This window comes from Solanum stenotomum, chromosome 6, assembly GCF_019186545.1.
Source record: "Solanum stenotomum isolate F172 chromosome 6, ASM1918654v1, whole genome shotgun sequence".
Lineage (NCBI taxonomy): Eukaryota > Viridiplantae > Streptophyta > Magnoliopsida > Solanales > Solanaceae > Solanum > Solanum stenotomum.
In genome coordinates, this window is record NC_064287.1 from 20,795,139 (window position 1) to 20,816,985 (window position 21,847).

General features: G+C 35.6%; 1 pseudogene; it reads left to right on the forward strand.

Annotated features, from left to right (window-relative positions):
• Positions 1–14,049: 14,049 nt before the first annotated feature.
• LOC125868562 (putative E3 ubiquitin-protein ligase RF298) overlaps positions 14,050–21,847 on the forward strand; it is a 37,604-nt pseudogene continuing 29,806 nt past the window's right edge.

Below are 21,847 nucleotides of genomic sequence, written 5' to 3' on the forward strand. Positions count from 1 at the left end.
GTCAACTCTATCAAAATAGAATGGCCAGAGCTTTCAACAAAAAGGTTAGACCCAAACATTTCTCACCTGGGCAACTGGTTCTGAAGCAGATTTTTCCAAACCATGATGAAGCAAAGGGTAAATTCTCATCAAACTGGCAGGGTTCATACATAGTCTCTCGGGTATTAATAGGTGGAGCCCTCATACTTGCAGAAATGGATGGAGAAGTTTGGCCCAAACCCATCAACTCCGATGCTGTGAAGAGATATTACATCTGAATTATTCATGCTCTTTTACTCTGTATTTGGACCTACGTCAGACCTGATTCCCGTTTAAGAGGGGATACGTAGGCGCTCATTTGGAGTTCGGTCTTATCATAATAAAAATTTCATTTTCCCCTTTTGACTGTGTAACTGGGTCAGAATTTTTGTGAGGGTCTCAAAAATTCCATCAGAAGGGCATTTTCTTGCAAATCACGATACTGGGGCAGAATTTTTGAGAGGAACTCAAAAATTCCATCAAAAGCATTTCTTCTCACAAATCAGTAACTGAGGCAGAATTTTTGAGAAGGTCTCAAAAATTCCTTCAATCGAGCATTTTTCTGTACATATCAAGACTGTGGCAAAATTTTTGAGAGGGTCTCAAAAATTCACAGCAATCAAGCTACAATCTTCAACAAAGATCAGATAACAGATTTGATACTGAATCAGTTGTTGTAAAGTCTCAAACTGTGCCATGGTCAAAGATTGAATATACTTTTTACAATTTAATATTTTCAAAAGCTTTTTCGAAAAGCTCTCTCTCCTTCTATTTTACTTTTCTCTTCAAAGCAAATGCCCGGAAAGGTCTGGATGGCAAGCCAAAGGGAGCACACCGGTCGGAGCAGATCAACCTCCCCCATTTTTAAACTCACAATCTTTCTTTGAACACAGGAAAGCAGGTACAGATGCAAAAGACAACTTCAACATCACCTGACCGCTATTAACCTTGACAAATTGCCAATAAACGGCGCCCTATCCTTCTGACATGAATGAAGGACCAAGTTATTTTGAGCCCGACAGATCGCTAACTATTGGTACATCTTTCCAATCAGACGAAAGAATCAAGCCACTTTATATCAAGCCCGACAAATCAACATTCAACTGCACTCATTCCTTACAATAGGACGAAGGGTCAATGCTACAATTTTCCAAATTCGTCAACAAATGACACTCAATGCTTTCAATAAGACGAAGGTCTATACCTCCAAACAAAATATCGTATGAGCCTGAAAATTATATTGTGCCCGAGAATCATATCATTGCATGTGCCCGAGATTGCATTGTGCCCAATACTGCATGTGCCCGAGAATCATATCATTGCATGTGCCCGAGATTGCATTTCTGCCCGATATTGCATGTGCCTGAGATTGCATTTGTGCCCGATATTGCATGTGCCTGAGATTGCATTTGTGCCCGATATTGCATGTGTCCAAGAATTACATCATTGTATGTGCCCGAGAATCGCATCGTGCCCGATATTGCATGTGCCCGAAGATTGCATTGTGCCCGATATTGCATGTGCCCGAGATTGCATTATGCCCGAGATTGCATTGTGCCCGAGATCTGCATGTGCCCGAGAATTACATCATCTGCATGTGCCCGAAGACGGCATTGAGCCCAAGATTGCATTGTGCCTGATACTGCATGTGCCCGAGAATTACATCATCTCATTGTGCCCGAAGACCGCATGTGCCCGATTTGCATTGTGCCCGAGAATTACATATGCCCGAATAAATTCCAATCAAGCTACAAGTATCAACAGATGCCCGAATTACAGATACACTTTCTTTACTCATTATTTTATTCCTAAGGCGTCATGGTTTAAAGGCATCATTTTTCATGGTTTGCGGACATCATTTCATGGCCTAAGGATTTACTTTCTGCTTATCATGATCCAAAGGTGTCATAGTCTAAAGGCATCATTTTTCATGGCGCCCGCAGACAACATTTTCATGACCTGAGGATATAATATTTGCGTATCATAGCCTAAGACATCATTTTCATAGTCTTATGGCAAACATCATTGTCGATATGGGAAATTGCATCACGTTTACCTTTATCGTTTATTTGATATATTCGCTCTAAAAATATTATAAGTTACAGATTTGCAGAGACTAACATTTTGTAGACGAGATCAATCTCCCTCTCAGCTACAATTATCGTGCTTACGTCTATCGCAACAAAGGCCCTATCAAATTCTTCGCTACTCATATCACCGTTTTAACTCTTCTAGTACTGCTTATAGTACTGCTTCTCATCAGACCCTTTGCTCTTAAACTGAAAATCTCTATGTCATGCCTTTCTCGCTACTCTAATCTTATCCATTCAAGTCAATTTTGTTCCCGTTCGAATATCGTAGCACTCTTTCAATTTTTAGCAGTTTTCATTCGCTCTTAAATTTAGAACTACACACGACCTGATTCTCGGATAACCAGAGATATGTAGGTGGCTTAATACCAAAGTCTCGGTCGTACCCTTTTTCAACTCTATGTCATTTCAATTGATCCCACTGACATCTCTCGTCGGTCGGACAAAATCGGCTACTAAGTCAACGTTGGTTGCCCGACAATTCATCCTTCATTCTCAAGAAAACAAGGGGCAACTGTTGACACCCAATTTTGACCGACCTTTAACCTTTTTTGGAATGCTATTCGATTAAATACATGTTTTTAAAAATATATTTCGAGTTTAAAATTTTAATTGATTCTGTCTAAAAATTGTACATTTTAGTATGTGTGCCTTATAAAATTATCATAAATATTATTAAGATATTTTTAAAATTATTAGTAAAACTCAAAGTAATTATTTTATTCAAATGTTTTAAAATTTAAGTGATGTTAATTATATAAATAATATTATAATATTTGTAGTATTATAATTGAATAGCATTTCTTAAATTTTCCTCAAAATCATTAAAATTTTAACCTAATCTATTATAATTCCTTTCAATTCTAGCCTATTCATTTCAGTGGTATTACAATTTTAGCCATTCCAAATACAACCAATTTAAAATCTGATCTAAAACCCTATATTTAATCCTAACCATTGATTTTTTTTATTTGTAATCTCAGCCCCTCATCTCGCAATCTATCAATGGTTAAGATCAACTTTCCTTTCTTTCCTATTTTAGAACTAAAAAGAGCTCAACCCTAAACATTATTCTATTCTCCTCTTCTTATCCTTTGAAGAGCAGCCGCCACCCCAATCTCGTCTTCTCCAGCGAGAACGACAGAATAGCTAGCTTCTCCGACCAGCGACCAGCAGTGCCAGTAGCAGCTGCAACCAGTGAACTCCAGCAACGAGCAGCAGCTCCAGTCGGCGTAAACAACAGCTTCTCCACCGGCAACAGTAGCTCCAGCGAAGCCAGCAGTTGCTGGCCGCCTCTGCTTCTCTCCTCTCTTTTCTCCGGTATAGCGAGGACCACCAGAAGCAACAGCAGCAGCATCCCGGCAAAAGGAAGCAACAACGAAAACTCCGACGAAGCAAGCGGGTCAACAACAATGGCAAAACACCACCACTCCGGCAAAGATCTTGGGGATTCTGAGTTTGTTAAAGACGGATCTTAACAGATCCGTCCAAGTAAGTCTTAATTAATCTTATGCCCGTTATTTCAACTATTTGTTCTTGATTTTTCTAACACTATTGTGGATAATTATGCAAGCATCATATGATATTATCATTGTTTACTGCTTGTTTTTTTTAAGTTGTGTGATTATCATGTCAATTGCTGAAGCATGTGTAAGCTGTGATTTAATTTACCATGAACTAGTGATTATTCTACACTTGATTGCCTGCAATTTATTTTTATTTTATTGTTATTATTTTTTTTTGCTTTAAGGTAATTAATTAGTAAGTATGTGGATTTTTCCCTCTAATTAGTCCGTTTATCAATTTTATAGTATCTCTTTAATAATGTTGCTGCTTCCCCCTAATTTAGTTATTAGCGAATATTTGGACGAGATTGAATATTACAATTGGTACATATTATTCCTTTCCTTAAGGATTTGGTGCACATTTTTTTTATATATATATAATATTGGTTTGTATGTTACCTTAATTTGATCTCTTTGCCTTGTGCATATTGTGACAGATCTTTCATCCTTCTAGTCATAATAAAATTATTATAGTACTATTAATACTAGCCGTTGTGAATATTTATTAATTTATCAATTGCCCTTACTTGTTGTCCCTTGCCCTATTAAATCAAGGTGGTTTCTTACTTGTTTATTTTAGTTAAGTTTTTTTGAATGAAGCTAAATATAATGTTACTGATTTAGTGCTTCTTTGAATAAGGAAAATATGTTTAATCGATCCTGCTATTTCTTTCCTTATATTTTGTGCCCCCTAATCTAATTTCAAATGGTTTTTTTTAGTTATTTAGTTATGGTAAATTCTGGCTTAATTGAATCACTGTGATTGTGGCAAATATTTACTTTTCCTTCTGGAGATGATTTTGTCCTTATTTAAATCTGTGCAGATTCTTACTCATTTATTTTTGGTAAAAAGACCTCTATTGATTTTTATACATCCTTTTGTTTAAGGACTACTGGCCGAGATATGCTCTTATTAATATATTTTTTCCCTTATATGTGCTCTTCTTCTACTATATAAAGAGATCCCTCTTTTCATTATTTGACACGGTTGATCACACACCTCTACACTCTCTCACATCTACTTTGCTCTTACTTTGAATAAAAAATATATATATGTTGCTCGCTGCTCTTTAAAATAGGATTAAGTTTTTCGGTAAACATTAAAGCTTCTATATACTTGCTATTTTGCTGTGTATGGGTCGAAAGTTGGATTAAGGGGTCTTCATTGCTAATATTTCTTGTCTGCCTAATTGGTTAGTAAACTTATTTAGCGTTCATATTATTTTGCATCCATACCTCTATGTAAGTTTGTAATGGTAAAAGAAGCATCCGCTTAGCTCTCTTCCCTCTTTTTACATGTGATGTATGTGCGTGATGTCATATTTAGTGTTTGCTATTTATTTGAGTAATTTGTTGCTTGAGTTAATCTTACTATGTCCTTTTGCGCGTCTCCATTAAAAGGAATAATATTAAGTACCCCTTCTATTATATTTGTGTTGTATTGTTTTGTTTGTTTAGCAGGAGTTTTGAACATTGAGTTCAAGTGTTGAAGAGTCGCCTAAGATGGGTTCCAGACAAGATTAATTTTATTTATTATAGTTGTATTGCTTCAATTTTATTCGGTTTTGTAATAACTTGTAAACTCTAACTCAATATATGATATAATTTGGGGGATCGTCTAAGGGGGGAGGGAAATTACGTGCTAACTGCCTTTTTTTTATTTGTTTCGTTTCATATTAATAATAGGTGTGGTTGTTAAAATCTGTTAAAATGGTAATTTAGGCAAGCACATTAGAATATAGCTTAAAATAAGTGGTTTAAAATCAATCTTTATTTGTAACTTTATCCGGTCAATCAACTTAATAAATATATGTCATAATTTTGACTTTTAGAATCTCGCCTTTGCTTCCTAATATTGTTAAAGTGTGGAAAATTGACTAATAATTAGACACCATGCCTATAGATTTTTCTGAATCTTAATAAATTTCAGATTGTTCTATCTAGAAATCATGATCATAAGTTTTTTTTTTACTTTGCATATTATTTGGGGTTTAGAAAATCATGCCTATAGGTCTCCGAGTAATATTATATCTTATATAGAATTTATGTATATAGGTTTGGCTTTAAGTCTCTGCATGTCAAATAAAATACCCGTAATCGCCTAAAAATTAGTTTGTCATTAGAAATCATGCCCGTAGGACTTAACTAATTAAATCAATGATTATTAGTCAGTCTAATTAATCTCAGCAAGTTTTAATATCTTAATCCTGTTAACTAATCAATTCTAATTAGCTTTAAGCTGCTAATAAAAGTGAAGCACGTTAATCGGCTAGTTTAATTTTTTTTAGCATGTTCAATCACCTAGGTATTACGTCTATAGGCTGCTAGTAATCTTTTAGCATGTTAAAATTGAAACAAATCTGACATGTTTGTTTACTGCCTACGGTAGAATAAATTTCTACAATGCAATTATTTCTGCCACTCAAACAGAATCAACTAAGTTTCAGCATGTTTAACAACCTAAGCTTTCTTATTTTATTAATCAAGTTCTAATCAATCTTAATTTGCTGATAAAAATGCAGCATGCTAATCACTTAGGAGCTATGCATGTAGATTGTAGATTTCATTCAGTTAAAGCAGTATGCCTATAGGTGCTATGCAATTTTTTAATTCTTTAATCACTTAGAAATCACGTATATAGGTTTATAAATCCGATTTTTAGCATGTTAATTTATTAAATAGTATTTCGTTATAAACTTTTGCCACTGTTTAATAGCATAATTGTTTTCTGGCCACTTAGAATAAACATTAATAATCGGTTATTGCTTTTAAATACTGTGCCCATACATCCCTATTTAAACTAATATGTCTTGAATGTTTGAACACATAATTCAACAAGTAGCCATAAGGAATCCCATGCTTAACCCGTTTCTAAGTCATTACCTTGTGCATATGTTCAAACATTAAAGTAGGGAGATTGATTTCCTCAAGTTCATCCAACTTTTCCATGAGAAATAGATTAACAGCAGAAGCTACAATTCTTTTCTCCATCCTTGGTACAAGCACCTTGTTGATGAAGTCAAAAAGTAATTGATATTCACCTTTGAGAATCTTCTTTGGCAACCCTGCTCTCTTGATATCCCCACGCTTTGTGGCTTGTTTTGAGAACCCACTAGATGGCTGACAACCTTCGATTGACCAGATTCCCTCCATAGGCACACCTAGAATGATCCCCAAGGTTTCCTCATCTAGAAGGATTTTAACATTCTTGACAGTAGTCCTAATTCCTCCATCCTCTAGAAACTCCATTTTGTAGAAAAATTTGTGTACCTCAGGTTCATGAAGAGATGGTACTGGAGGTTCGAACAAATAGCCCCAGCCTTGTAGAGAAACTACATCAAAGAGAGTTGAAATACCAAATGTAGTAAGAATGTCAGGGTCGAATACTCTGTCGTACAACACTTTCTGGTTTTCCATTTCGGCCACTTGCCCTTCCCTAGTCATCTCCTTGTTTGCACCTAGATTTTGAACAGATGGACCTGGTCCCTTGACTCGACTTGATTTAACAGTGGTGTTTTTTCTCATCCTCTCCTTTTTCACAAATGATTTCTTTGTAGATTTCTGGATATCCTTTGATTTGACCCTCTCGTCCTCTCCTTCCTTCCTTTCTTCTTTTTGCCACATATGCAGCAACATCATTAGACTCACTGTCACTGGACCCAACAGGCAAAGGAGTAGAGGTAGGCTTTTCAGGCTCAGGACCTTCCCTCCTTTTCCTGGCCCTTTCCATTTGAATTATGCTTGCTGCTATGACACTCCCCATAACTTTCTGCATTTCCCTTCTAGAGCCATACCTTTTCTTGTCCCCTTTTGAGTGGGACTCAACCATCTTTCGCTTCCCTTTTCTTTTTCTTTCCTTTGCAAACTCAGCAGGATTATCAGTAGGAATAGCCTCAGGAGCACTCTTAACTGTTTCCACATATGGAACACTAACTGTTAAAGTGTTGGCTCCTTGTACCCCCATTCTGCTCCATCTCAGGGAGGCTCTTCCTCCTACTCTTCACTTTCAACATCAAAAGACCTGGGAGTTTGGTCAAATATAGGTTGGACGCTGAAAGGGACCTGTTTCGGTGATCTCAACTCTGTTGGAACCAGAGTCGGTTGAACATATCCTCAAAGTGAAGCCAGACTTTGTACTGCCCGTAGTTATGCCCCTGCTGCTAGAATGTTTGATTCAGGACCCCTTCCCTCAGGTAGATCCCCTTCAAAAAGTCGCTTAGACATTGTAAAAGACACAGCCCTAGAAGCCACTTCTACTTCTTCAGTGGTAGGTTCAACACTAGGTTTCACAATAGATTGTGCCCCTAAGTTCTGGGATTTATCACAGGACAGCACTAAAGTAGGAGAATAAGGAAAAATCTCCCCAGATGGAAGTGCAGGAGAAATCACTACTTCAGTTAGAGCAGTGATGGATTCGCCTATTTCACCAACTCCACAAATCGGTGTCGAAGGAGACTCTTCTGGGGGAGGAATGGAGAAGTTGAAAGAACTAGGGTTTTCAACCTCTTGGGGAATAGGAGTCTTTAAAGATGTAGAGGAGTTGGTCATTTTGATGTGGAGAGATGAAAAATTATTTAGAAGCAAAGAGTGAATCACGGAGGAATTTGGAAGATATTAAGATTTAGATTCACAGAAGTAGGGTTTAAATTTAAGTATAAGAGGTATCGGGTCCCTGAAAGGTAGTGACTCTTGGATTTAAAGTGAAAAGACGTCTGAAACTGATGTGCTAAATGGGCAATAGACACATGGCAATAACCATTGACAGACATACAGTGTAGCATAAGTGCTACTAACCATGTGAGGACCAGGTCCCATTCAATATGTTGCCCTTCATGTATGATTAGATCTTCCCTTCAGCCATCATGCCATGAGTGTATACCTACATTAAGGTACCATAAGTGAATTCTCAAACGGTAAGCATTGCAACAAGTATAGATATCTGCCCTCCTTTACATAATCAAGTGGAGGATTTTGTGCAGATTTGTCATGGAATCAGGTGATCTTGTGCATCCCCAGCCTTAACCTGTTTTTGATGAAATACTCTTTACTCAAGGGTTTCGTAAAGATATCAACCAATTGGTTTTTTGTCTTATAGAACTTCATCACCACATTTTGCTTTTAAACATTGTCTCTCAGAAAGTGGTGCCTCACAGTTATGTGCTTTGTCCTCTTATGCTGAAAAGGGTTCTTAGCGATGTTGATTGCACTGGTGTTATCACAGATTAGAGGGAAAGTGTCTGTGAGAATGCCTAAGTCTTCCAGTTGTTGCTTGATCCATAGTAGATGTGCACAACAAGATGCAGCAGCCACATATTCTGCTGCAGCTTTAGACAGTTCCACCGAGTGTTGCTTCTTAGTTCCCCATGAAATTAGCGATGATCCTAGAAAGTGTGTCATGCCTGATGTGCTCTTTCGATAAACAAGAAAACCTGCATAATCAGCATCAGGATAACCAATTAGATCAAATGAGTCACTAGTGGGATAGAAGCGGACCAGGTCCTGTGTGCCATTCAGGTATCTCAAAACTCGCTTGGCTGCTTTCAAATGTGATTCCATTGGTGTTGCTTGAAACCTTGCACAGATCCCTACACCTACACTGAAGACTATGTTAGGTCTGCTAGCAGTGATATACAGAAGTGACCCAATAATTCCCCTGTACATGGTCTGATTTACTTCAATTCCATCTCCATCCGGGTCAAGTTTCACACTTGTACTCATAGGAGTATCAAGGACTTTTGCTTCAAACAGATTGAACTTTTTTAGCAGTTCTTTTATATACTTCTCCTGACATATGGTTATGCCCTGAGAATACTATCTGATCTGAAGTCCCAAGAAGAAAGAAAGCTCCTCCATCATGCTCATTTCAAACTCACTACTCATCAAATTAGCAAACTCTTTGCATAGTGAATATGAAGTAGCTCCAAAGATGATACCATTTACATATACCTGCACAATCAACAAATCCTTACCTCTAGATTTTAGGAACAAGTTATTATCAATTTTACCTCTTTTGAACCCATTTGCAAGGAGGAACCTCGACAAACGTTCATACCAACCTCTGGGAGCTTGTTTTAGTCCATACAAAGCTTTATCCAGCTCAGCACATGATTTGGCAGTTCTATATCTTAGAAACCTGGAGGTTGTTTGACATACACTTCTTCTTTTGAATTCCCATTAAAAAATGCACTCTTGACATCCATTTGAAATAGCTTAAATTCCATGTGGGTAGCAAAGGCTATCAAGATTCAAATAGTTTCCATTCTGGCTACAAGAGCAAAGGTCTCTTCGTAGTCAATCCCCTCCTCTTAGTTGTACCCATGCACCACGAGTCTTGACTTGTTTCTGGTGATGGTCCCATGCTCATCTAGTTTGTTTCTGAAGACCCATCTTATTCCAATAATGGTTCTTTTGAGAGTTCTGGGGACCAGATGCCAAACTTTGTTTCTCTCAAACTAATGAAGCTCTTCTTGCATTGAGCTTACCCAATATGCATCATGTAAAGCCTCTTTGATGTTCTTAGGCTTAATGGATGATATAAATGTTGAATACACAACTAGATTTCTTGTTCTGGATCTAGTTTGAATTCTGGAGTCAAGTGGAGAGATGAGATTGTCCAGTGCATGTGAGGATTGATGTTTCCATCCGGACTTTCTGGTAATTTCTTCTTCCACATCAGCATCATATTCACTTTCCTCATCTTCTTGATTTTGAGATAATTCCTTCTAGGCTAAACAAGAGGACCAGGTTCTCCTGTGTGTTCTACGCCATTTTGTTTTGCAACCTTTTTGTTTCTAGGATTTCAGATTGCCTCATCCTGTTTTCCCTTGATCAACTCCTCCAACTCATGGTCTTTCTTGTGCTCATCATTTTTCTCAGACTCATCAAATATCATATGCATGCTCTCTTCAACACATAGATTTGTTTTGTTAAAAACCCTTTAGGCCTTCCTAGTAGAAGAGTACCCGCCAAACACTCTTTCTTCACTTCTGGCATCAAACTTGCCAAGGTCATCCTTTTTGTTATTCAGTACAAAGCATTTGCACCCAAATGGCTTAAGATGAGCAATTAAGGGTTTTCTGTCATTTAGCAACTCGTAGGGTATTTTCTTGATCACAGACCTGATAAGGCACTTATTTGTAACATAGCATGCTGTGTTGACTGCTTTTGCCCAAAAGTTCATTGCAAGCCCTGAGTCAATTAGCATGGTTCTTGCAATATCTACCAGTGTTCTATTCTTTCTTTCAAGAGCTCTGTTTTGCTGAGGAGTTCTTGGCGCAGAGAAATTGTGATTGATTCCTCTTTCAGCACAAAAACCTTCAATTTGAGAGTTCTCAAACTATGTGCCATGGTTAGACCTGATACTAGCAATCTTGCAGTTGACTTTAAGTTGAATAGCTTTGGCAAACGTGATCAGAAGTCTAATAGTCTCATCCTTAGTCCGCAGAAACATGTTCCAGTGAACCTGGAAAAATCATCAACAACTATAAGAATATACTTCTTACCTCCTCTGCTTTGAATTTTGACTAGTCCACGCAGGTCCATGTGAAGAAGCTCCAAAGGTCTGGTTGTGCTCACGCCTTTCTTGGCTTTGAAGGATGATCTTGTTTGTTTCCCTTTTGCACAGGCGTCACAAACTTTATCATTTGAGAACTTCAACTTTGGCAGTCCACGGCCCAGGTCCCCTGCAACAAGCTTGTTTAACAAAAAAGTACTTACATGACCCAATTGCCGATGCCATAGATTTGCATCATTGATTTGAGCACTCAGGCATGAAAGACTGTCTCCTTCAATAGAGTTAAGATCCGCAACATACATATTTTTGACTCTTTTGGTAGACATAACAACCCTTTTAGTTGCACAATTTGTAACCATACACCTATCAGACATGAACTTGACTTCATTTCCCTTGTCGCACATTTGAGATACACTCAAGAGATTGTATTTAAAACCATCCACATAGTGTACATTGTCTATGGAGTGATCAGTTGTTCTTCCTATCTTGCCAATTCTAAAAATAAATCCCTTCTTTCCGCCACCAAATGACACACCACCACCTTGGTGTGCTTCCAGAGAGAGGAAGTTTAGAGTGTCTCCAGTCATATGCCTTGAGCATCCACTATCCATGTACCAGCACTGACTGTTTCCTTTCTTCTGCACAAGAATCACTTATTAGACTTAGGAACCTACTTCAAATGGAGTTCCCAAAAACTGTCAAAAGGCTTAATGAGAAAACTTCATGTCCATGGGGGTAAAGTGTTATTGCTAAAGTGGTACCCGGGACCAGGTACCTTTTTCTTTTTCTCAAAACACTTTCTTGATTTAAGAAACTTCTCATGCCTTTCTTTTACTCCCCTCAAAATCTCATATTTTTCTTTCTGATGACCATTTTTTCCACAGTGGGTACACAAAATGTTGTCAGAGACAGACACATATTTACTATGAGGATTGTAGGGAGGCTCTATTTGTCTACAACCTAATCCCTTTCTGTTGTTGAACTTCTGATTTGCTAAGTTAGAGAGTATCTTAGACGAGTTTGTCCATTTGAGGGAGTGGTTCAACTATTCTTTGGCCTTACAAAAATCCTTCACTAGTTGAGAGTTCCTTTCCAGGGAGGCAACTAACTTAGACTCAGAGGACTTAAGTTTCTCTTCTAGTTCAACCTCAAAGTTACTGAGTTTTTTGCTTCCTACCCTTAGAGGTACCAGGTTCCTCGTTGGGTTCCGAACTACCAGTCTCAAGAATACCTATCCTAACACTCATTTCAGATAATTTAGAGTTGAGGGCTGATTTTTCATCCTCGCACCAACTCAGCATTTCACTCATCGTTAATTTTTCAAAAGTTAGTTCATCAACTGAGTCAATTAATAGAGCACCAAGTTTTCTCAATCTATTAATGGGAAGAGTATCTAGATCATCCTTGAGATCAAAGAGGGTTACCTCATTCAAATCCTCTTCATCGTCAAATTTTTCCATTAGTGAGAAAATGGAATTGTAGACAGATTCATCATCTTCCACAGCCATCATCGAGACTTCTTCTGGACTGTCTGTCTCTTCCTCAGACTCGCTAGATGCATTTCCCCATACAGCCAAAGCCTTCTTCACTAGTTGATTAGCATGAGCTTTCCTCTTGGCATGGTCTAGGACCTGGTCCTTTCTGCGAGGTCTGAAGTCTTAAGGAAAAAAAACTTTTAACTTTACAACGGGATATTCTGCCAAAAGAATCACAAGGCTCCACTCATGTACATGTGCCATCAATAAATAATGAGATTCCACCACCAATCCAGGTTGCTACAGGATTGCAAAAGGCTTTGTCTGTGGATTCATCTTCAACTCCATCTCTTTAGGTAGTGACCGGCAAGCACAAATCCCACTCGCAACACCTCCTTTACCTGATGTAGATTCAATCCCAACTCAGGTTCAATACCCACCTTCTAACCCATCTTCCCGTATCAATCCATCATCCACCAAAAAAATATCATCTACCCAACCACCCACTGTTCATCTCCCTATCACTCGTTCTCAGAATAACCTCACTACCCCAAAAAAATGTTTGATTATCTTGCCATTACCTCTCCTGAATCACTTCCCACTACTTATAACCAAGCCCAAAAGAGTGCATATTGGAGATAAGCTATGAAACTTGAGTTTGATGAATTAATGACCAATGTAACCTAGGAGCTCGTACCATCGTCCACTTCACGCAATGTGGTTGACTGCAAATGGCTTTATCGTATCAAAACCAAACCAGATGGAAGTGTAGATAGATATAAAGCTCGGTTGGTTGCAAAAGTTTTTACTTAATGTTCAGGAGTAGATTATCACTCTACCTTCAGCCCAGTCATTAAACTTACTGTTAGATTGGTTTTATCACTTGCAGTTCAGTATAATTGGCCCTTGCACCAGTTGGATGTGAACAATGTATTTCTTCAATGTCAGTTTAATGAAGATGTCTATATGTGCCAACCTCCTAGTTATGTTCATCATGATTTTCCTCATTATGTGTGCAAACTAAAGAAAGCAATTCAGGCACTCTTCGCGCATGGTATTCTGAGTTATAGCAGTTCCTCATCCAAATGGGATTTCAAAAATCCAGTTCTGATTCCTCCCTTTTTATTCATCATCACAGTAGAACACTGGTTTACATTCTTGTATACGTTGATTACATTATTATTATTGGTTCCAATTCTTATGCTATAAAACAAGCTATTTGAGTTCTTTCGTCTGGATTCTCTCTCAAAGATCTGGGATAACTACACTACTTCTTAGGTGTTGAGGTCCTTTGAACCCAAGCTAGAATCATTCTTACACAACCCAAGTATGTTTGTGATCTTCTAGCTGGCCATAATATGTCTGAATGTAAACCTATTCACGTACTCATGAGTTCACCTACTTCTCTATCCATTAAGGATGGTACACCTTCTGTGGATGACACTTTGTATCATCAAGTTGTTGGTAAGTTTCAGTATTTGTCATTTATCGGACCAAACATAAGCTTTGTCATCAATAAGTAATGTCAATTTATGCATGCTCCTACATAAACACACTGGTCTTCTGTTAAACAACTTCTACGCTATCTCCAACATACCAAGAATTATAGTTTACAGAGAACGAGCAACACATCTCCTGGGTTGTTTATGTATTCATGCGGATTGGGCCAGCGACATTAATGATAAGACTTCTACTTTTTGATATATTCTTTATTTTTGTCAAAATCCCATTAGTTGGTCATCCAAGAAGCAGTGTATTGTAGCTCGGTCTTCTACTAAAGTAGAGTACCGGGACGTCGCGTCTGATCTTACTGAAGTCAATTGGGTTGAATAACTTCTTGCAGAACTACATGTACAGTTGTCTGAACAACCACTAATCTATTGTGATAATATTGGTGTCACTTATCTCTGTCAAAATCCTATCTTGCATAACAGGATGAAGCACATCGAAGTTTATTTTCACTTTGTTAGAGATCAAGTGCAGAGAAACTAGATGCGCGTTCAACATCTACATGCTACGGATCAATTTGTAGACACACTTACAAAGCCTTTGGCTCGTCTGCTCTTTCACAAACATCCACCCAAGTTTAAGGTTGTTGATTTCACCTTCAACTTGCAGGAGTGTATTGGCACATCGTCCCTATAATAAGGCATATTCAGTTGTAGTTGTTAGTTAGTTATTTCCTGCTTATAGGTTTAGTACTACACGTTCATTATTAAGAGTCCACTAGGAATACACCTCCTATAGTATAGGAGTTGTTGTTGGTCTTCACTTGTATTTAAATATTTTCTCTGCTCATTGTTAAAATAGTAAAAAAATTTCATTATTTTCAATCCTGAATCTTTATTATCCATCTACCAAATGAACCCTAAAGATGATGTCGATGGACTCGTGATGAAATTGTTGATTATTATGGTGTGCTACAATATATACTAGAACTTATGTATCTTGGATGGCTGAAAAAAAATAGTACTATTTCGATGCAAGTGGTTTGATCCATCACATAGAGGTACAAATGTGAATCAATAATATAAATTAATTGAAGTTTAGTACACATGATAATGTGATCACTAGCTAGGACCCTTTTACTATTGAACAAAATGTGAAGTAAGTGTATTGTGTTTCATATCCTTTGCATAGAGATATTGTCTCACGTGGGTAGTTATAATAGCAAGTCTATAGATAGATTTGAGGTTGATAATATGTTAGATGTGGCGTACCAAAATGATGTAGAAGTTGATCATCAAATAGTGAATATTGAGTTAGAAAATAGTCTAGAATATCATAAACACATATTAGATTAAGTTGATCATAATGATGAAGTAACTGTCATAGCAAATGTTAAGGTTGAATTGGCCGAAGAAAATTAAACAAGCAGAGATGAAGAATTAGTTGATGAATCATATTATACTAAAATGGAAAGAATTTTAGGCAAAAGTTAGATTACGGTTTTATCCCTACATTAAATTTAAATGTTATAAATTATTTAATAAATTAAATATAAAATTATAAATCATCATACTAGTACATGAATCAACCACCATAAAGTTTCTTGAATATGTATCCTTTGTATACTTTGTATTAATTTCATGTTGGAGTAAATTCATGAATTTTTTGTTTTGTTCATCTTCCAATTAAAAATATGAATGATTATGTTTGCCCTTCACAAAAAGAAAAAAATCATACAAACCAATATTATATATATATATATATATATATATATATATATATGTATACTAGTTTTTTGATACGTGCGTTGCACGTGATTATCAATTCCAAAAATATATGTTATAGTAAATAATATTGCTTATTTAAGCGAAGATTTGAATAATAAGCTTATCAAAAATATAATTGCAGATTCTTTTGTGAATGTTCAATGTGGATCGTCATATATATCTCTTATTCATGCAAACCTATGAAGATGGTTAATGAAAAATTTTATTAGTTAAATACAATAATGTATATATTTATTTCAATTTGATGAGGTTCAATCATGTAATTAGTCTTATCTCACTAATATTACCTTATAAACAATAGTTTCTTTGTATTTTTCTTGTCATCTAACCAGATTTGTTTTTCATGTGTATTCTACGTTAAAGTGTTTAGATGTCACATAAACATGTAAAGAGAACAACTACATTTTACATATTCACATATTTTCACATTTGCTGTGAGTGTTTTTTAAAATAAAATAAACTCGGAACATTATAAAATAATATATTTTGAAGTTAGAAGATCTTGTTAACTTGAGAATACATTTGTGACAAATATAATACTTTAATTTAAATACAAATACCTACTCAAATAGAAATATATATTTGCATTAATGAAAATATTTATCTCATAAAATGTATTATTAAATAAATAATAAAAATTAAACAAATACAAACTTCAACTGGCGCTATTACAAGTCATATGAATTTTTCTTCGTCTAAAATACTGAATTATTAAGAAATAGTAAATAAGTAAAACAAAAGGGCAATGTTTATATAGTAATAACTATTTTGAAGCAAACTTCATGAGAGTCCTAATCACATAAGTAACACTGATAAATAAAATCATTCTTTTGTCTTGAGCATCAAAAACAAATCGTGACAATTCTCTAAATTTTGGAAAAGATATTCAGAAGCATATATCTATATCATAGGAGAAATTGTTAACATAAACAAATGAATTTAGACTACATCATGTTAGCTTCATATATTGGAACATTACATACTAATGTATATATTAAGCAAAAAATTAATTATTATATCATCAAAATTATTTTTCTCAAATACTCGAGATTATGAAATATACCCTCTTAGAATAGAATGACTTACTTCATCATAATAGTGGTACCTCATATTTTGCTAAACTTCGAAGCGACTCAACAACAATAAATCACACAAAAAAAATTAAAATGCAAGAAGAAGAAGAGTAGAAGCTTAAAAACAAATTAGTTGAAAAATGAGAGGAAGCCCTTCTATTTATAGTTAACAAAGGGTAGTATGAACAAATTTTTGTGTCTTATCTGAAAAGTCATGACCTTTTCGAGAAGTCACAACCCTTAGAAAAAGTCGCAACTTATTGAAAAAGTCACGACTCTTTCGAAAAGTCACAACTTATTGAAAAAGTCCCAACTCTTTGGAAAAGTCACAAATCATTGAAAAATCACGACCCTTCAAAAAAAGTCACAACTTATCAAAAAAGTCACAACTCATAAAAAAAGTCACAAGTTAGGGATATTATAGTAATTTAACATTCAAGTTAGGAATTCATGCTTTTAAATATATATATATATATATATATATATATATTTGTGTGTGTGTGTATTAATGTGAAGTTTGTTACATAAATTTATTACCACCAACTCTCCATTATGTGAATATATGTAACTCCCACTAATTATGTTTATCATAATTTTTAATACACCTCTCATACTCATCCATGATCTAAAAGGGATTAATGCATATTCATGACAACTCTTTGTGTTCCTCAATTCTATCCTATAAATAGTGACATTTGACACAATATTATACACACTTAAAACGGTTGGAAAAAAAGAAGAGCCTATACCCTAGACGGGACTGCCACTCGAGAACCATTGATAGCCTCTAGTGAACCCTTGGCCTGGCTAGACTCTCAGCGGAAGACTTTACGCATTATTACAGAAATTAAATGCATTTTTAAAACAACTGTCTCAAATAAACTTAGAACGTTTAAGGATAAACGTTCAACTTAGCCAAAGTGGCAACTCAAGTCTTGTAACAAAACAACTGAAATGCAAGACTAAAGAACTAGTAACTAATTGTCTATGAAGCCTCTAAAACTATGAGGGATGTTGGGACAAGACTCCCGATCATCCTAACAAGTGAAAATACTGAAATAATGTAAAAAGGGAGATCCTCTGGAAAGAAAATTGGATCACCAACTGACTCTGAGTGCTCGACTGGATCTACGAGGCGCTGGATGCTGATCCTGGTTACCTGTATTTGCACCATAAAATGATGAAAAATGGCATCAGTACATTGAATGTATGAGCATGCGAGGGGAAAACTAAACATGACATAAGCTTGAACTGAATTCTGAAAGAAACACTTACCTCAGCTTTACTCAACTCATGGATACTCAACTTAATGCATAAATAAACATCAGTAAAGATGCAGTTTATATAAAGCATTTAAACAATAGGTAGCAACTCAATGTATTTAAAAAATACAATAACAACTCAAAGTGTGTGTGTGTATATATATATATATATATAATAAAGTAATATACTTTTGTGGGAGTTTCTCTAACTGACAACCATCACTATAAGCTAATGTGATGATATAGCGTCTCGCCCACACTGCCAGAACTGTCCTATAACTTGCCGGGATATAGAACGCATCAACTAAGTGGATCTACTAGTCTATGCTAAAAAGCACTAAGGAATTATCTAAAAAGTATGACCCTTTCTACCCATGTTGGCTACATGGTTTATGGAGACATTGAGTTGTTATGAACTCGTCCCAAAATCGGTGCTAAATACTACTCCAAAAATGCTCAGCTCATATGTTTAAAAACAAAAATTCTTTCTATGGTTTGATATAATTACTCAAGAACTAGCTCAAAGGCTCTCTTGGAAATTGGTGTTTCCTCTCTTGTTTAAATGTAAAAGCATTTACTCTTTGGGAATACTTAGTTCCCATATACTTTTTCTAAAGAAATGAACTTCATTTGTTACTCTTACTTAACTCAAAACTCAAGTCTTAAAACAAGTTTAAATCATTTGTAAAAGACTTTTTGAAATGACTCTAAGAGCTCTCTAAACTTGGTTCTTAACTTTCCTTGAATTTGAATTTATGGATTCAAGGATTGAGATTTGTGATAGGAAATATCTCGTGATGTTTAAGAGTATTTTTAGATAGTTAAACATGAGAAACGATCAAGAAATCATTATCTAGAAGCAAGTCCACCGCGCGGAGATGCATTTAAATATTTGGTCACGAAATAAATTTTGAGGCAAAAGGGTCTGTGACCGCTCCGCGATGCGGAGAAGAATTTCCCAATTCTGAGGAACAAGTCCGCGTCGCGGACCTGGTACCCAGATTCGTCCGAATTTTTCCTTTTTTGTTTTCCAACATCAATTCATCTAAACTCGATTCTTTTCTCAAATTCTCTTTAGATTTCAGATACCTAATATATGTACATAAGAATCTAACTCAACCAACTCAAGCAAATAACACTATAACCTCAATAAACTCCTCAATCTCAACCCAAATTCAAGAACGAAAGCAGTTCACGAAGACACATCAAGAACCTTCAAACTTCCAATATTTTTAGGACGACTTCATGCTGAAATAAACATGTTTGTCATGTAGGTGAACGAACCCAACGTTATGAAAGTCTCACATACCTCGTAGGATCAAATTCTTGACGAAATACGCAATCAATTCCTCATGAAGACGACGAATCTTGATTTTCCTCTTTTCTTCTCTCTTGAGTTCTTCTCTCTAAAACCCTAGAGTGAATTTCCAATTGTGCAAACTGAACCAATTCAGTTTTGACCCTAATTAATTCACTAAAAATGAATTAAATCAATTGGGTATGGAAAATACCATAATACCCTTCTAAAATCCAGTTTTGACTTTCCTTAGCTAGACAGTTTCCGGTTTTGACTTTCCCTATCTTTGGTATTGTAACACCCCAAAGTTTCTAAATTAAGACCCGAACCATTCTTCATTTGTGAATAAGATCATAATGGGTTATTCTTAAATTTCTCATATGTGTGAAGTTCAATTCTTTAGCATGGGGATGAATTTGGATATCAATTAAGGTCACCAAAACTCCTAGAACAAAGTTGAGTAAAAAGTTTCCTTACCGATTAAGTTTTGATATAAGATTCTACTTGGCTCAACTTCAAACGACCATATCTCTTAAAATATAAATTAAGGTCACTAGAACTCCTAGAACAAATTTGAGTTGAAAGTTTCCTTACCGATTAAGTTTTGATATAAGATTCTACTTGGGTCAACTTCAAATGACCATATCTCTTAGAATATAAAGAGTTACTTGGCCCATAACCTATCAAATTAAATGTATTTGAATCTTCTTCCAACACCACCAATTTCACAACAATCCAAGTTTCAAGTAAAAAGTTATGACCATTTTAGTAATCTGATACAATGTAGTGACGAATTAGCCGATGGGAAAACATTAAAAAGGGTCATTTTGTCCTTTTACCTCTAAGAAAACCCTAAACAAATTTCTTGACTAATTAAAGGCCCAAAACAATCAGATTTTTATCTCTTAATCCCTCATTCTCTTCTCTCTCATACCCTAAGGCAAAATCCTAAGGGAAAATCAAAGTAGAAGACTCCATTCAAGATTTTTTCAATTTTTTTCAAGATTCTTCTTCATGGTCAATCTTTCTCCAAGAATTCCATTCTTTCCAACTCAAATTCCTCCATAAAATTATGAATCACTAATGAAAATCATAATTCTTGGCCATAGCAATTTCAAGAAACTCATTCAAGAATCTCAAGAAAAGGCTTTCTTTATTGTTTACCTTCAAGCTAGGGTTTTAAGGCTTCTGATCAAGTTCTTATTCAAAATTCTTCAATAACATTGATCTTCCAGGTATGTAAGGCTATCATAGTGTTGGACTAGTTCGTCCTCACGCCCTACATCTACTTTCTAATTAATACAAGAGTAATCTAAGTTTCTATCCCTAGATTTGAGTATTCTTGAGATGAGTTGATTTTGAGTTCTTGAGTTCCTGATTCTTTTGAAATTCTATTCCTAATTAGTGAATTGCTATATGTTATGCATTATGATTCTTGAGTTGATTTTTTCATGTCTATATTACAAGATGAACCATATGAATTGAGTAATCTTGAGATGGGTAGTATCGTTGAGTTCTGAGTTTCGAGTGCTTGAGTCCTTAAGTTCTTGAGTTCTGAGTACTGAGTTTTCATATTTCTATTAATACCCTCGAGTTGATTCGTTCATGTTCATAATTCCGCAAGAACCCTATGAATTGAGTTATAAATTTTGGAAAAAAATTTAAAGCCAATATTTGAGTTTTAAACTGAGTTTTTGAGAAAGTAAAGATGAGTTTTGAAAAGAGTTTTTAAAATATGATTAGTATGGCAGTCAAGTATGTCATCAATGTTTAAGCAGTATGGTATCTAGATATACCATCAATGTTTATGCAGTATGACTTCCCGAGTCATCAATGATCATAACATAATATGATTTTGATATATGTTTTAGAAAGAGTTTTCAAGTATGAATTGAGTAAGAGTATAAAGGAACTAAGTATTCACAAAGGTATCAGTTTTACATTGATAAAAGAGAAACTTTGATTTCCAAATGAGTTATGAGTTCAAAGATATTTGAAGAGTAGTTACCTCATTTAAGAGAATAGTTTGAGAATTATCTCAAACATAAGGAAGAATATGTTTTTAAACATTGAGCATAAAGTTATATCACTTATTTTGGGAGTAGTATCGAGCACCAAATTGAGTTAGAGTCTTTTATGATTCGGAAGTCCCATAGTACTACATAGCCAGCATTGGAGAGGATAGCATTGACTCTTCATGAGACTCATCACTGCCTCTAAGAAGGCCAATTATATGGATGCATAGTCACGATATCATCCTATACCCCGAAAAAGTATAGGATGGACATGGCAACGTGAAGCGAAACATTGTATCACTG